At 39.1% G+C, this 17,130-nt stretch overlaps 1 protein-coding gene across 2 annotated transcripts in view; it reads right to left on the bottom strand.

The window, feature by feature from the left end:
- LOC121530354 overlaps window positions 1-17,130 on the bottom strand; it is a 114,680-nt gene that overhangs the window by 71,910 nt on the left and 25,640 nt on the right. The window lies entirely within an intron of this gene.

The following is a 17,130-nucleotide window of genomic DNA, read 5'->3' as shown; positions in this document are numbered from 1 at the left end:
GATTCTATACTACAGACATGGCTCAATCGACTTCTCTGTTGATTCTGATCAAGAATATATATACTTTATAAGGCCGGAAACGCTACTAAACAGTACCTGTTATATACTTTACTTTTCACAACATTTGACGTCGATTATCACGATAAGTGGGAATAAAATTAAAAATTACAAAGGAATGATGAGCCTGTGTCTGCTCATCTATCAATATCATGAATAGTAATTTTGCAAAACTAAAAGGAAAGAAAGAAAATCTAATAGTATACACTATTAGAGGACAGGTTGAAATAAACAAAAGTATTACAATAAAATCATCTGCAGTATGCTCGCCTGAACAGAAATTTTATTTACATACAAATTTCAAATCAGTACGATATTTTGTTAGGCAGATGTTTATGAATTAAGTGGACTGTATTTATTTATAATAGGGTTTGAGTATATTTTTTAAAAACAGGTGGTTTTACAAAGGGTTTTAAACGGGTGCAGGTCGCGAGCGATTGCAGGTACAAAAAATATATAGCTGCCGAAAAAACGTGCAGAAAAGATAAGACAAAAAAAACGTGTTGTTCCAATACTAATGCAGATCTACTGCAATTTCGGCTATGTGTGAGCTTAAAACTTTTATGTAGAAAATAATACAATGATGAGCATTTAAATAAGTGCGATTAGACAATAATGATAAGTGACCGATCTATTCCTCAACATACCAGCCCCCTGAACGACGGTTCAGTTCAAAGGAAGCATAGCAATTTTCGTAATGGGGCTCTTGTAGATTCCTCTGGCAATTTTAACTGTGACCACACGGACCCGCTGATCCTGGCCAGGATGAAGTTGCACGACTCGTGCCAATAGCCACTTGCTTGGCGGTTGATTCGGCTAATTCAGCATAACCATGGCAACGTTATGAGCATCTTGTTGGCATTTCGTGCATACTTGAAGCGACTCTGAGATACTCTTATTTCCAGCGTTTCCAGAACCCTTGAACCTTGACCTGCATTTGTCTCCAGCGCTGCAGTCTGTTGATGCTTACCTGTAGAAACGATGGCTCTGGTACCGAAGTTAGAGGCTGACGAAAGTCGAGAATTCAATCTGAATTAACAGGGTCGAATATTCCTAGAAAATTAATGCACTGACCAGTTCAATGTATATTGCTTTTGTTGAGAGACAAACGAAGATGGCAAACCATGCATTGTCAATATTTGGTGTCCGACCTGTAGATGCTTTAATCGTTACACGTCCAGCATAATCCAATCCAGTGTGAAGAAAACAGTGGGTTGAACTCGAAACTCGGGTAGGCTAGCCATAAGTTGAGGACTCTAATGTCGTCGTTGCAAAAACCAAGATCTGCAATTAAATACGGTTTTGCCGACGAGGTTTCGACCTCCTAGTATACAATACCTTTGTCGTAGACTATGAAAAGTGTATTCGACTCTATCATGTAGCGATGCAGCATGTTGATATTAGAATCGGCAGGTCGGAACCACCATGTGGCTCATGGTTGTCGCGGCCGAAGTGTCTCTCAAAGTTTGAGGTTATATCCGATTGGTGTTGGGCGTGCTCACGCTCACATCGATTCCAACCTCACCATATGGCAATCAGCTCGCGACACGTCCAAAAGTACGGCGGTTGTTGCGCCGATCTTGGCCAGCAACCTCCAAAACGATCCACCAGCCGGTGACCAACACCCGAGAACTGGCGTAATATTGCCGCTCTGGCGCTGAAGTTGCCGGCCGACGTATTTTCCGTCTCTTTCCCCTTGTACTGCGTTCGTTTCACGAAACTCCTTTTGCACTGGTGAACTCCTTTTCCTCGGCCTGAAAAACACTTTGAAAATCTCGGCCACGAGGTATGAAAATTTTCCACTATTAATTCTGACTATCAGCAGCAATGCATGCGGACGTCTTCAGTGCCAAAATGAAATGAGCGAGAAATCTGACTCGAGAAGTTAGCTGTACGCAATTGCAGCGTTCCCAAACTTCACCTAACGGAGTCGCTCTACTCCTTTTCCGTCTTTACACGCATTCGGTGCACACGAGGAAGGGTTAGCGCTATGCAGGTAGGCTGTATGCGGGAGCAGATCAGATAAGCTTCTATCGACGCTCTCCGCTATACTCTACGCTTTGCTTGTGAGCATATGCGAATTGAAATGCGATTTGCATTATTTACAATATTTACACAAAAATTTCTTATTTCTCATTTATTTTATTTTCGGCTTGTGACTGGATTATGGGATGTTTTGCGTCATAATTAGCCTTAGAACTATCGATGCGAAAGGGGTGTAACGGCTCAGCTTAGAGTTCTTTTTTAATGGCTGTCCGGTTCTTAACTGCTTGTATTCCACTTTGAAGAATTCCTTTTGAACATGGGTGAATATTCTAGGCCGGGCATATTGTAGCTCCCACGCCAACAGAAACGGCTAAAGTTGATTCCTCCCACGAAGACGATGAACAAAACGAGACCATGAAGAGGTTATTTAGTCATACAGGTTAGTCAAGTTCCGTCGTCGGAAATGTGCAGGTTAACCTTAGGATTGACTTTTACCTCCAGCGATGCATCTTCTTCTGTCGACAGAACAAACTTAGCCTTCACGGGTGGCCAAGTTGACCGTGACTGAGATAGCCAAGCTGGTCCATTCCACCAGATTGGATGGTCTAAGGGGTCCTTTGGAAGTATTCCTAGGGATGTGCAGTCTGCAGGGTTATCGCCACTTCGAATATGTTGCCAGCAGCTACGTGGGCATGTCTTCGGGGAGGAGATGATAGCCAATGCAGGACTATTTCTGAGTCTAATGATTGCTTAACCAAGAAAATCAACTTTGAGAGCAAATGGGCTGCGTTTAGCTCCAGTCGCTGAATGGAGACAGACTTAATAGGTGCCACGTGAGTTTTTGCCATTATCAAATTAACAGCATAACCATTGTTGACCTCGACGCGACTGTAGATAACGGCAACATATGCCTGGGACGATGCATCTGCAAATCCGTGCAGTTCCATTGTTTGAAGCGGTGCTGATATGTATCTAGGAACTCGACACAGTTGTGGGTGCAAGCAAACCCAACGGATCGTAGCGGATACTCACAAATCTCCTTGGGATATTGACTTCAAGAGGGTTGACAGCTTGAGCTCCACTTAGTTGAATTTATTATAACCTTTATTTATTTGTTATTTAGGCCAGTAAATAAACAATATTTATTGAAAACTCAACCGCGTGTTTATTCACCCTCTTCAACAGCTTTTAAGGTTATGATTAGTTATGTGTTTATGATTCGATACTATCGTACTATCGATATGATATTTCAAGGGCCCTCTGACTTGGCGGGTAATTTTGAATTAGAAACATTTATCTTCAACACTTTCCCTTGTGAGAATTCAAAATTCTAAACTTTTTCTCCTTCAGAAGAGTCCAATCCTGTTGCAAAGAATCCGGAGACGAGTATTGAGGATCGGCTTCGTCATCATATCAGCGAGTTGTTCCTCAGTCGGGATTTGTTCGATCCCAAATTCTCCTTCAGCAATTCTTTCCCTGATAAAGAAATGCTTGTTGGCTATGTGCTTGGTCCTGCGATGGAATTCGATTTTCCTTGGCTAAAGAGAGCCAAATTATTTCTTCTGCAGCTTCATTTGCTGCTACGATCTGAGCCTCAGTTGTAGAAATGGCCACCATAGCCTCCCTTTGACTTTTCCATGATATGGCTCCTGAAGCAAACATGATGATGATCCCTGATGTAGATCTTCCGGTCTTAGTACAGCCACCAAAGTCAGCATCGCTGTAGCATTCGAGGATTCCCTTCTACTTCTTCCGATAGACTTTCCCAACGTTGATTGTACCGGAAATGTAACGGAAAACCCTCTTCACTTAAACAATGTTTTCTTTTGCAGGATTTTCAAGCGTTCTTGAAAGAAATCCGATGCTGAAAGCCAAGTCTGGCTTAGTTCCAAGCATGAGGTACATGAGAGCTCCGATGGCTTGGCCATAAGGGAACGCAGTCGTCTCTGATTCTTTCCCTGCTGTCGTAATTTCCAAATTCTTGAGAAGTGGGGTTGAAACAGCTTTGCAATCCGTGAATCTGAATCGCTTCAAAATGCTTGTGGAATACCATTGCTGACTAATTTTTAGTCCATTTTCTTGTTTCTTGATTTCAAGTCCCAAGAAGCACTCAGCCTTGCTTGAGACAATTTTGAACTCTGATTTTAGCTCGTCCAAAAATTCTTCCAAATCTTGCGTATCTGTTGCTGCGGAGAGTCCGTCATCTACGTAAATTACGAGTAGAATCTTTTTGCCATTTCTTTCCCTGATGTAGAGACATGGATCTGCCTCGCTGACTTTGAAATTGTGTTTCCGCAGGAAACCTCCGAAGCGTTCTTGCCAACATCTCGGCCCTTGCTTAAGCCCGTAGAGACTCTTCTTCAATCTGCAAACAAGCCCCTGTCCTTGCTCGTATCCCTCAGGTTGTTGCATGTAAATCTCCTTGTCGTAGAATTCACCGTATAGAAAAGCTGTCGAGACGTCAAACTGGACCAAAAACATATTATTTTTGGCTGCAACACTCAACACTGAGCGGATTGTTTCCATTCTTGCGACAGAGCTAAAAGTTTGGTCGTAATCAATCCCTCGTCTCTGGGCGAATCCTTTGATGACCAAGCGAGCTTTGTATTTGTCGATACTTCCGTCGGGGTCGGTTTTGACTCGATAGACCCACTTGCACTGAAGTACTTTCGATCCTCTGGGGAGTCCCGTCAAGTCCCAAGTTTCATTCTGATGTAAGGAATCAATTTCCCTGTCCATTGCCTTTTTCCACTCGACGTTGCTGTTAATGGCTTCATGGAAGGAATCTGGACTCTCCAGCACAAAATTCTCGGCTGCTGCTACGTAGTCATCCAGATGCTCCGGTCTCTGCATTTTCCTCTTGTTGTTTTCTTCTTCGTCAAAGCTTGTTTCTACTCCGGTTTCGTAACTGCTTTCGCTTCCTGTTTCGGCTGTGTCTTCTTTCAAGTCTTGCTCCTGAAGTGTGCCTTCGTCCTCGCTCTTGTGCAAGTCCGCGTCTTCTTCTTCCTTGTCTTCATCTTCGCTCTGGTGCAAGCTCACGTCTTCTTCTTCCTTATTTTCTACGACGTCTTTGGATTCAAAATCTTGAAAAGGTAGGTCGACGCCATGTTCACAATTGCTAAATTTCTCTTGAAATTTTACGTCCCTCGACACGACTACTTTGTGCTTCTCTGGTAAGTAAATACGATATCTCTCATCGCCGTCGTAACCCACCAGGTACTCCTTTTCAGCTTTTTCGTCCATCTTCTTCCTTTTTTGGCATGGAACGTGAACATAGCACGTCGATCCTACGATTCGAAGGTGTTTGATTCTTGGTTTCGTGCCTAGCCAAAGTTGGTAAGGGCTCAAACCCTTCAATGAAGATTTGCCCGTCCTATTGAGAACGTAGACTGCTGTGCTGTCCAACTCGGCCCAAATTGCTTCTGGAAACTTTATTTCTGTATTAGAATACTTGAAAGTTCTTGCCATTTCGACTATCGTTCGATTCTCTCTCTCGACACCACCGTTTTGTTCTGGAGTATAGGGAGCGGTGAATCGAAAAGTTACACCAGCTTCCTGAAGAGTTCCTCTTACTCCTGCACAGTCGAATTCTCCTCCATTGTCGCTCAGGAATTCCCGAATTGTGTGCCCTTGTTGCTTGGCGTGAGAAACCATGTGTCGCAGCACGTCCTTGACCTCTGACTTCTGCTTGACGATGTACCCGTATCGAAACCTGGTGAAATGATCCTTAAAAACTACCAGATACCTCTTCTTCTGGAAAGAATCCTCAAATGGGCCGCAAGCATCGCCTTACATCAGTTCCCCTGACTTCATCGCTGGTTTCCTCGTTCCAAATGGCAATCGATGCGCCTTTCCAAGGATGCAAGGCTCGCAAAAGCTACTCTCAATCTTGATTTGAATGCCCATTTCTGTTTTGAGCATGTCCTTGATGTGATTCTTGTCCTGTTGTCCCCACCTCTCGTGGTAGAGTTGGAGAATTGAAGTTCCTGAAGTTGCGACGTTGACATCGACGTTTCGTTCTGAAAGTATGGGCTCGATCGCTGCTCTGTAGAGTGTGCCTCCAACTTCTCTGGCTCCAACGAAGACAATCTTGTCGTTTATTTTGAGGGTGCACTCGGTTGCTGACGACTCAAAACGACTACTTGGATTATTGTCTTGGGCAGCCAAAACTGAAAACAGGTTCTTCATTATATTGGGAACGAACCATACATTTTTCAAAGAAAGAAAAAGAATTTTTCCATTGACAATCGTTTTGACTTTGATTGTGCCCTGGCCCAAAGCTGACAAGGTTTTATTTCCAGCTGCTTCATTATTCACCCTCTTCAACAGCTTTTAAGGTTATGATTAGTTATGTGTTTATGATTCGATACTATCGTACTATCGATATGATATTTCAAGGGCCCTCTGACTTGGCGGGTAATTTTGAATTAGAAATATTTATCTTCAACAGAATTGAGCTTTGCTTAGAAGAGAAATTATCTCATCGTTGCGCCAAATAAGATCCTGAATTTGGTCGCATCCAGTGGGCATATCATCAACGTACGCGTCTCTGTAAAGAACGACCGCAGCGCTCGGGTGCACCTTGGCAAAATCGTTTGCGGGCTGCTTTAGTCGAACGCCGAGGAATGGCGATGAAGCTAAACCATAGTTTACGGTCAGTAATCGACAATGATTTAGCGTTGCGTTCTCCTCCTTTCTCCAAACTATGCGTTGATACTGCGTGTGTTAGTCTGATACCAAAATGCCTCTAAACATCTTTTCAATGTCAGCGCACAATATATAAAGATGCTGACGGAAGCGAAGACATACTCCATTTTAATCCCTTTGAATATGTGGGCTTCAGCAGCAGGTATCAGTTCCATGTGTCCTCTTCTCAAGTGGTCCTCTATAAAAATAACTTTACATACTTTGATTGAGTGCGAGGAGCTTTCGAAATTTTCGTTCGAGGGCGCCAAAGGGGTTTATGCGTTCATATCCCTCCTTTTGGTTTTTTGCCACTAAATCATCGGAGAGTTCCATGAAGTGTTTGAAGGTGGCTGCAAGACGATCCACCTTCAGTTGCAATGTTTACACAATATCACATCTCTGCGAAAACTCCAAGGCACTGTTAAGGGTATGAGTTACTTGCCCCTTGCAGGGACGACGTTGTTAAATTGTCCGATGCATTAAAAAGTCTTTTATTACTCACAAATAAACTGAAATTCAAACACAGAAAATCCGGCTCGAAAGACTAAAATTTTGTTATGTTTATGAATTAAGTGGGCTGTATTTATTTATTAAAAGGTTTGAGTATATTTATTAAAACCAGGCGGCTTTACAAAACGTACAAAAAATATATAACTGCCGAAAAAACGTGTAGAAAAGATAGGACAAAAAAAAAACGTGTTGTTCCAATACTAATGCAGATCTACTGCAATTTCGGCTATGTGTGAGCTTAAAACTTTTATGTAGAAAATAATACAATGATGAGCATTAAAATAAGTGCGATTAGACAATAATGATAAATGACCGATCTATTCCTCAACATACCAGCCCCCTGAACGACGGTTCAGTTCAAAGGAAGCATAGCAATTTTCGTAATGGGGCTCTTGTAGATTCCTCTGGCAATTTTAACTGTGACCACACGGACCCGCTGATCCTGGCCAGGATGAAGTTGCCAGACTCGTGCCAATAGCCACTTGCTTGGTGGTTGATTCGGCTAATTCAGCATAACAAGGGTATCCATGGCAACGTTATGAGCATCTTGTTGGCATTTCGTGCATACTTGAAGCGACTCTGAGATACTCTTAGTTCCAGCGTTTCCAGAACCCTTGAACCTTGACCTGCATTTGTCTCCAGCGCTGCAGTCTGTTGATGTTTACCTCTAGAAACGATGGCTCTGGTACAGATGTGAGAGGCTTACAAAAGTCGAGAATTCAATCTGAATTAACAGAATGCGGAAAACCAAAAACGCTTAAATATCGGTTAATATAAGGGCTTGGAAGTTCGGGAAAGACATACATATTTTTTAGAGGATATCGTACCTCAAATCTGAATTTTCATACAGCCACACCCACTTTAACGCCCAAAAACAGCGGAAAACTGTGGTGTCCATAATATTAAAATGTATGTCTTGGTTTGACTTTGGATTTCATTTTTAATTACCAATCGGAAAATTAATTCGCTATTTATGAAAAAATTTATGATATAAGGCCTAACGTGGACAGCGACGTCACCATCAGTTACTCCAAATTCTTTTTCTGACAAAAGGATTCCCAAAATTACTGCTTTAAAATTGTATAAAACAGTAACGGGTAACATATAGCTGCGTCACTCGACTGTAGCGTTTCTTAATTACTTAATCCCAACTTTCTAGCTTTAATAGTTCCTGAGATTTCCGCGGGTTTCTTGCGCTGCGTAGGAAACTCAAAAATCTGCCTGCTTAATGTCAACTCTGTTTCTTTATACTACTGTAGTGTATGCACCAGAGAACGGCAAGGGTACACCCAGACAATGAGTGCACTCGAATCATGTGTGCCTTTTCGGCACTCTGAGTGTGATCGGCACCCTAAAATAAGGGTGTGTGCCTTGCACAGGCTCATTTTGAATGTGCACTTGCGCACCCAGTACTCTTTTCAACAGACACCCGACACACTCATAGCAAATGAAGCGAGTGTCTGAGACACCCATGTTTTTGGGAAAAGTGAGTCGAGTGTCTTGAAAATGAGTCGAGTGTCTTGAAATGAGTCGGGTGTCTTGAAATGAGTCGGGTGTTGCGGGTGTCTTCAGCTGTATTGCATGAGCAGGTCATTGAGGGTTGACCGAATAATTTTACATGAAAGGAAGGAAGGAAATCCCAATAATTTAATATTAGAAAAGTATATTTCTAATAATACAAATTATTGCCTTCTTCAGTAACTAATATTAAAAAATAAGAGTTTATAATCATTACAAGTATTTAATGACAAAGTCTTAAAAAACCCACAAAAAAAAAAACGTACATTGCATCAATATTTTAGGATTTTCCGTGTTGTTATCAAACCATCTACCTGCAAATGTATTCCCATTTTTTGCAGATGCGTATTAAGAATACAGATCATAAGTCAATTGCACTGCGAATAGCAGGTAGATGGCTTGACATGGAAAATCCTAAAATATTTGGCCTCTTTTAAGGGGCCATTATTGGGATTTCCTTCCCTTCCTTCAATTACCTGCTCATGCAATACAGCTGAAGACACCCGCAACACCCGACTCATTTCAAGACACTCGAATCATTTCAAGACACTCGACTCATTTTCAAGACACCCGACTCACTTTTCCCAAAAACATGGGTGTCTCAGACACTCGCTTCATTTGCTATGAGTGTGTCGGGTGTCTGTGCATTAGGATCATGTGCCTAGAATTGAGCGGGTGTCAAAAACGCAAACACCCTAAACGCACAAAGCGATCTGTGCACTCCGGGTGTGTGCTCTTTTCTTGCTGTTCATGAGTGCGACACACACTCGAAATGTATGAGTGTGATTCGGGTGCCGAAAAAAGACACCCTTGACGTTCTCTGGTATGCACATATGCGTCTTATCAGATAAAAAAAATATTGAGCGGCAACATTTGGTTAGCCGAAGTCACAACACTTTGTTGTTATGTCAATAATATGCATTGCTTTTGTCACTCAGCTACAACATACCAAGTACCCACATACATTTCAAGTCGAAATGTAATATGATATGCTCCGCGTTTAGCCGAGTCAGCATCGTTCCGACACTGACCGCTTATATACATATGTGTATGCACCTACATTCTACATATTGTTACTCTACTTATATATGAAATATATTTTATAAGTCAGCTGCTATGACGCTGTGCCGACAGCTAAATAGCCTTAGTTTAAGAGAACTAAAGAACATTCGAGTAAAGACCCAAACCAAACAGTCGACAAATAGTCTTTTTATTTAAAAAGTGATTGATGGATTCTATACTACAGACATGGCTCAATCGACTTCTCTGTTGATTCTGATCAAGAATATATATACTTTATAAGGCCGGAAACGCTACTAAACAGTACCTGTTATATACTTTACTTTTCACAACATTTGACGTCGATTATCACGATAAGTGGGAATAAAAATAAAACTTACAAAGGAATGATGAGCCTGTGTCTGCTCATCTATCAATATCATGAATAGTAATTTTGCAAAACTAAAAGGAAAGAAAGAAAATCTAATAGTATACACTATTAGAGGACAGGTTGAAATAAACAAAAGTATTACAATAAAATCATCTGCAGTATGCTCGCCTGAACAGAAATTTTATTTACATACAAATTTCAAATCAGTACGATATTTTGTTAGGCAGATGTTTATGAATTAAGTGGACTGTATTTATTTATAATAGGGTTTGAGTATATTTTTTAAAAACAGGTGGTTTTACAAAGGGTTTTAAACGGGTGCAGGTCGCGAGCGATTGCTGGTACAAAAAATATATAACTGCCGAAAAAACGTGCAGAAAAGATAAGACAAAAAAAACGTGTTGTTCCAATACTAATGCAGATCTACTGCAATTTCGGCTATGTGTGAGCTAAAAGCTTTTATATAGAAAATTATACAATGATAAACATTTAACTAAGTGCGATTAGACAATAATGATAGATGACCGATATATTCCTCAACAGCAGACAATATTTAGAAGCAGCTAAAGCAATAATAAATTATGAAAACGAAACAATTACACTCGGTTCTAAATCTGATAAATTCATGCATAATGACATTGATAAGGAGAAGACCGCCTCGAAATGCCTTACACCGCCTTCTACGGAAGATCAATCAGTCAATTTGGCTGTTGACAAAAAGTAGCTAGAATATAGGCCATAGGCTGATTATAATACAACAGTTTTACATTTGGCTGAATTGGTTTTAAAATTTGAAATACTTATATGCATGGTTACTTGGTATGTATTTGTGCCCATGAGTCAGGTATTCTATAAGATCCTCCCTCCATTGGTTTTCTGAAAGACCTGACCCTTTGCTATCCCTTGGCCGAGTCCACCTGGGAACCGCTACCCTCAAGTCTGCGGTTATGACTGCTTGTGCGCGGAGGTGAGATCTCACCCCCACTCTTAAATGTGTGCTAAGCTCTGCTTGTGCGCGGAGGTGCGGAAATTTATTTTAAAGAGTTTTAATGAAAACTTACAGTTTTTAACTTACAATCGTATAAAGTATACCATTGGAAAGGGCTTGAAAATTGACAGTGTTCCGACCATTATTTCCCACACACCTGTATTTACATTCGCGGAACCATCGGGCATCGTTCTTATCAAGTGAACATAGTGAACCAATACGATTGGTTTCGAGTATACATAGGAGCCCTGGATTCCAGGCATATGGTATTAGAAGGATAAGGAAGACATGGATGGCGAACAAATTAACAGTTGATGAAAATGAGGCCTGAGAGTTCAGTGAAAGTAAATATCGGGGTGTGGGAAAGACTGATCAGGAAAATGACAAGTGCAATAAATATTTCATTTAATGGTTTCTACGGACAGCGGGATAGTTTGTGTTCAATCTCCGAGCAACAGAGATTTTCCCTTTCTATGTTCACTTGATAAGAACGATGCCCGATGGTTCCACGAATGTAAATACAGGTGTGTGGGAAATAACGGTCAAAACACCTTAAGCTGAAAGTAGCTAGAACATAGGACATAGGCTGATTATAATACATCAGTTTTACATTTAGCTGACTTGATTTTAAAATTTTTAATACTTGTATGCACGGATACTCGGTATGTATGTGTGCGCCTGAGTCAGGTATTCTATAAGATCCTCCCTCCATTGGTTTTCTGGAAGACGTGACCCTTTGCTATCTCTTGGATGAGTCCACCTGAGAACTCACCCCTACCCTCAAGTGTGCGCTCAGGGCTGCTTGTGCGTGGAGGTGCGAACTCACCCCAACCCTCAAGTGTGTGCTGATATCTGCTTGTGCGCGGAGGTGTGAAAATTTATTTTTAAGCGTTTTAATGATAAGTTTTTTAGGGTAGTAGTAAGGCGTGTTTGAGGCCAACATCAGACAAAAAAAAAAAATAATAATAATTTGTGAAAAATGCATAGCAAATTAACACTTGTGAAAATAAAAATAGACAAGTAAATCCATAAAATTCTAAAAAATTGGATTCAAATAGAAAAAGTGCCTACAAATGCTAAAAGCCAAAGAGCTAAGCAAAATAAAGTGCCTACAATGCTAAAAAAACATGAAAAAGTTAAAAATCCAAAGCCAACAAAAACCAAAATTAAAACTCAAAAACAAAATTGAAAAATTACAACACAAATAAAAAATAAAAACAACAACGAAATCAACTCTAAAAAAAAAGAAGAAAAGAAGACCCAGCAGGACGACTTCAGCAGCAAACACAGCAAGACGACTTCAACAACAAGCAGCCAACATCTTCAACATCAAGCATAGCTCCTACCATCGACGTCTACAGCGGCATAACAGGAAAAATTCAGATAAGAAATACAAATTTATTCCTAAATTTAAATAACTTAATTAAAAAAAAAAAAAATTATAAATAAATTAAGAAAATGTCGTCCGAAAAGGCCATTGAGCTCTTAAAGAAGCAGTCCGAGCTAACACAGCAAATACGAATTTTAGAGGCAAAAGTGCACTTAACACTTCCGGAACTTCAAAAAACGTTGGACATATAAAAGGTGTTTGTTTACAATCATACTGCTTTACTAAAAGTAGGACCAGTTGAGCACGAATATTTTACATTAAAACATTATGATGCGATGATGATGGTACTTGAAAAACTCAAGATTCAGTTTGAGAAAGACTCGGGTAAGGCAGCAGGAAGCGGTGATCAAAAAGTTGCAGAAATAGGCGAAATTAGGCACGCATCGAGAGCTGATATGTTGAAGGAAGAATTTGACATAAATGCTGGGTGTTTAAGGAATTATTTAAATGAATCCGTTAATAATCTAACGTGCGATCTCTTTTCCCTGGGGGTGAGAAAAAATAAAATTCAATTTTGGAAAGCTAAGACTTTTGGTTTAATTGAGGAAGTAAGAAGTTGTTTTAAAAGCAAGGAATTTGAAATGATAGTTAGCGAATTAGAATTCAATGTCGGAAACATTATAGACGCTATAGATAAAAGACTTAGCAAGGAACAAGATATTGTTAAGGAATCTATAACTGTAAAGGCAGAGGAATTACCTAAGCTACCAAAAATACAGATACCCACTTTCTTCGGTGATACCAAAGAATGGGATCTATTTAATGAGCTGTTTTTGGAACTCATTCATACAAGAGATGACCTAAGAACTGCCGTTAAATTTAGTTATCTCAAATCAGCGTTAAAAGGAGAAGCCAAAAACGTGGTTTCCCATTTACTGCTAGGCACTGGGGATAACTATGAAGCCGCTTGGGAGTTGCTAACCAAGCGGTATGGGAACAGAAGAAAATAGAGAATAGGCTTATGTATTTACCCAATTTAAATTTGGAATCCAATAAGCAAATTAAAACATATATTGACACAATTAATGAGTCAATATATATTATAGAATCAATGTCACAATTATCCGAAGATGTGGATGCAGTATTTGCCCACATAATACTTCGAAAATTTAACAAGGATTCTCTAAATTTATATGAGAGCCATGTAAAAAAGACAAAAGAAATTCAGGCACTTTCTGATGTCATGGAGTTCTTAGAGCAGAGACTCAGCTCCATTTCCTCTTTTCCACAGGAGAATAAGCCTTTTAGAAAAGAGTTTCAAAACAAAAGCAGCAAAGAAAATTGCGCTTGTTGTAATTTACCAAACCATAATATAACACAATGTTATAAATTTAAAGGTATGGAACCAGCAGAAAGAAATGACTGGGTTAGAAAAAGGCACATTTGTTTTAAGTGTCTGAAGCATTCAAGCAATAAAAAGTGCACGAATGAAATTCTTTGCTTGAATTGCAAGAAACCGCACCACACGCTTCTTCACATTATTATAATAATAAAGAAAAAGTGAATACGTGTAGGACGACGGAACAAGCCCTATTGGCCACAGCATTGATTAATGTGAAATCAGCTAGTGGAGGCTTTGAAAAACTCAGAGCGCTGATTGACAGTAGATAACAGAGTACGATAATATCAAAGGAAGCGTTACAAATACTTAAGTTACCAAAAATAAGAAATTATACTGAGATTAGTGGAGTTTCCTCGATAAAAAAATGCATATCAAAGCATAAAATAAAACTAAACATTAAACCTTTAAAAGAAAGGAAAAATGAATTAGTAGTGGAAGCAATTGTCCTTCCAAAATTAATGAAAGCGTTGCCAATGCGCTCATTAAATATTGATAAAACGAGGTGGCAAAACTACCCGTTAGCCGATCCCGAATTTAACAAGCCAGGTCTTCAAAAAGGAGTAATAAAGATAAACGGTCTTCTTGGTCAAAAGACAGACTTTGGTTGGATAGTTTCTGGATGCACCAAATCAAAAGGAAGTAACACGGTAGTTGCGACCACGATAGAGTGCAAGGATTTAGAAGGTTTTTGGAATTGGAGGAAGAAAGTAAAGAGGATTTAGAATCCGAATTATGTGAAGAAAATTTCACGAAAACAACACACATAGACTCTTCAGGACGATATGTTGTGAAGATGCCCTTTAAGGAAGAACAAACCTTAGGGGAATCTAAAGGCCAAGCCATGGCAAGATTTTTAAATTTAGAGAAAAAACTAATTAAAAATCAAAACCTAAAAGAACATTTCTGTAAGTTTATGACAGAATACATGTCTTTAGGGCATATGGTTGAGGCAAACTCAGAAGGTAAATATTATTTACCCCAGCAAGCCGTAATTAGAGATGCGAGCTTACCAACAAAATTAATAGTAAGTGTCTAAATGATATTATGTATAAATTTATATTATGTTCAAAAATAAATTTTCAACATCATTTGAAAGTGGCGCAAATGGCAGTATGTAGTTTCAGCGGACATTGAAAAAATGTACCGTCAAATAAATATAGCAGAGTGCGATCAAGAATTTTTGCATGTCTTGTGGAGGGATTCTCCAAAAAATAAAATTAAAGACTATAAATTAACAACAGTTACCTATGGTACTGCTTCGGCTCCGTATTTAGCTAAAAGAGTGCTAGCGGATATAGGAGATAAATGTAAAGATCCACTAATAAGTGGAATTATAAAAAATGATTTCTATATGGATGATTTGATGACAGGATCAGACAGCATTAAAGAATCCAAAGAAATTGTTAAACAGGTCTCATTGGAGCTAGAAAAAGTAGGGATGAATTTGAGGAAATGGATTTCGAATCATAAAGAAATTATTGAAAATGTAGAGAATGCTGGAGAAAACAAAACATTAAGCATTGAAGAGAATGAGTCCGTTAAGGCTTTAGGGCTTCAGTGGGAACCGTTTAATGATGAATTTAAGTTTTGCGTTAAATTTACTATCAGTAAAGAAATCAATAAAAGGATAGTATTGTCGAACCTAGCAAAAATATACGATCCATTAGGATGGCTATCACCAGTTACTATTGTTGGGAAACTATTTATGCAAAGAGTATGGTTACAGGAAATAAATTGGGATCAAGAACTAGATGTGAATGATTTAAAAGAGTGGAAGTTGTACGAAGAAAATTTAAAATTTTTGGAAGACATTAGGATTCTGAGATGGATAAAGACACATATAAATTTTCCGGTTTTGCAGATGCTTCTGAAAAAGCGTACGCAGCGGTTGTATATGCAAAAGATTCGGTCACGTTAATAGCTAGTAAAAGTAAAGTAAATCCTAAGAAAAACAGAAAAACTATTCCTAAGTTAGAGCTTTGCGCAGCCCATCTTTTAAGTAAGTTAATGCAAAGAACAAAGGAATCATAGCAGAAAGTTTTGCATGGAGTGATTCCACCATTACATTAGCTTGGATACGTAATGGGAACTGCAAAGATAAATTTATTAGACATAGAACTGATGATATAAAAAACTAATGGATACAGAATGGAGTCATGTGAAGTCGGAAGATAACCCTGCTGACATTGCCTCCAGAGGTATTTGCGCCACCAAATTAAAAGAGTGCTCAATTTGGTGGAATGGGCCAAATTGGCTTTCGATGTCTAAAGACCATTGGCCAAAGTTTCAATTGGATCAGAAAGAAAAAATAGTTGTTAGTACCGTAATCACGAGTACAGAAAACAACATATTTAAGTTACTTGAAAGATACTCAAGTTTACAAAAATTGGAGCGAGTTGTAGCTTTGGTGCTAAGATTTATTAGTATTAAAGTTAAAAAGGCTTCATATCCAGCTTTTCTGACAGTTGATGAATTAAGAAGCGCTAGAATACTGATTGTTAAAAAACAACAGGAGCTTCAATTTATGTCAGAAATGATTTGCTTGAGAGACGGTAAAGAAATCGAATCCAATAATAAAATATTAGGGTTGCACCCATTCTTAGACACAGATGGAGTTCTTAGAGTGGGTGGAAGGCTGCAAAATAGCAATATGCGATTTGATGTCAAGCACCCAATAATATTAGATAAATGCCACCTATCTGATTTGATAATTAAAAAGGCTGATGCTGAGACCTTACATGGCGGAATTAACCTAATGAGAAATCAAATACAAAGGGTATATTCGATATTTAGGTTAAGAGACTCCCTCAAGAAAATTTTACGAGAATGTGTTACTTGTGCGAGATATCGACAATGTATAGGTAAACAATTTATGGGTAATTTACCAAATTACAGGGTAAATGCTTCATATCCCTTCCTTAATACAGGAATAGAATATGCGGGACCATATCACCTAAAATGCTCCAAAAATCGCGGGCAAAAGACATTTAAAGGTTATATTTCAGTTTTTGTGTGTATGGCTACTAAAGCCATTCACTTAGAAGCTGTTAGTGACTTAACGTCCGATGCATTTTTGGCAGCATTAAAAAGATTTATATCTAGAAGAGGAAAATGTACTAATATTTATTCAGATAATGGTACTAATTTCGTAGGTGCTGCTCAGAAGTTAGATGAAGAATTTCTAGAAGCCATTAAACATAATAGTAGAGTAGCTTCAGAAATTAAAAATGACAAAATTAATTGGCATTTTATCCCGCCGGCAG

Source organism: Drosophila eugracilis, unplaced genomic scaffold (genome assembly GCF_018153835.1).
Source record: "Drosophila eugracilis isolate 14026-0451.02 unplaced genomic scaffold, ASM1815383v1 contig_567, whole genome shotgun sequence".
Lineage (NCBI taxonomy): Eukaryota > Metazoa > Arthropoda > Insecta > Diptera > Drosophilidae > Drosophila > Drosophila eugracilis.
The sequence above is the reverse complement of the archived record's forward strand: the minus strand, read 5'-3'. Positions and strand labels throughout refer to the sequence as shown.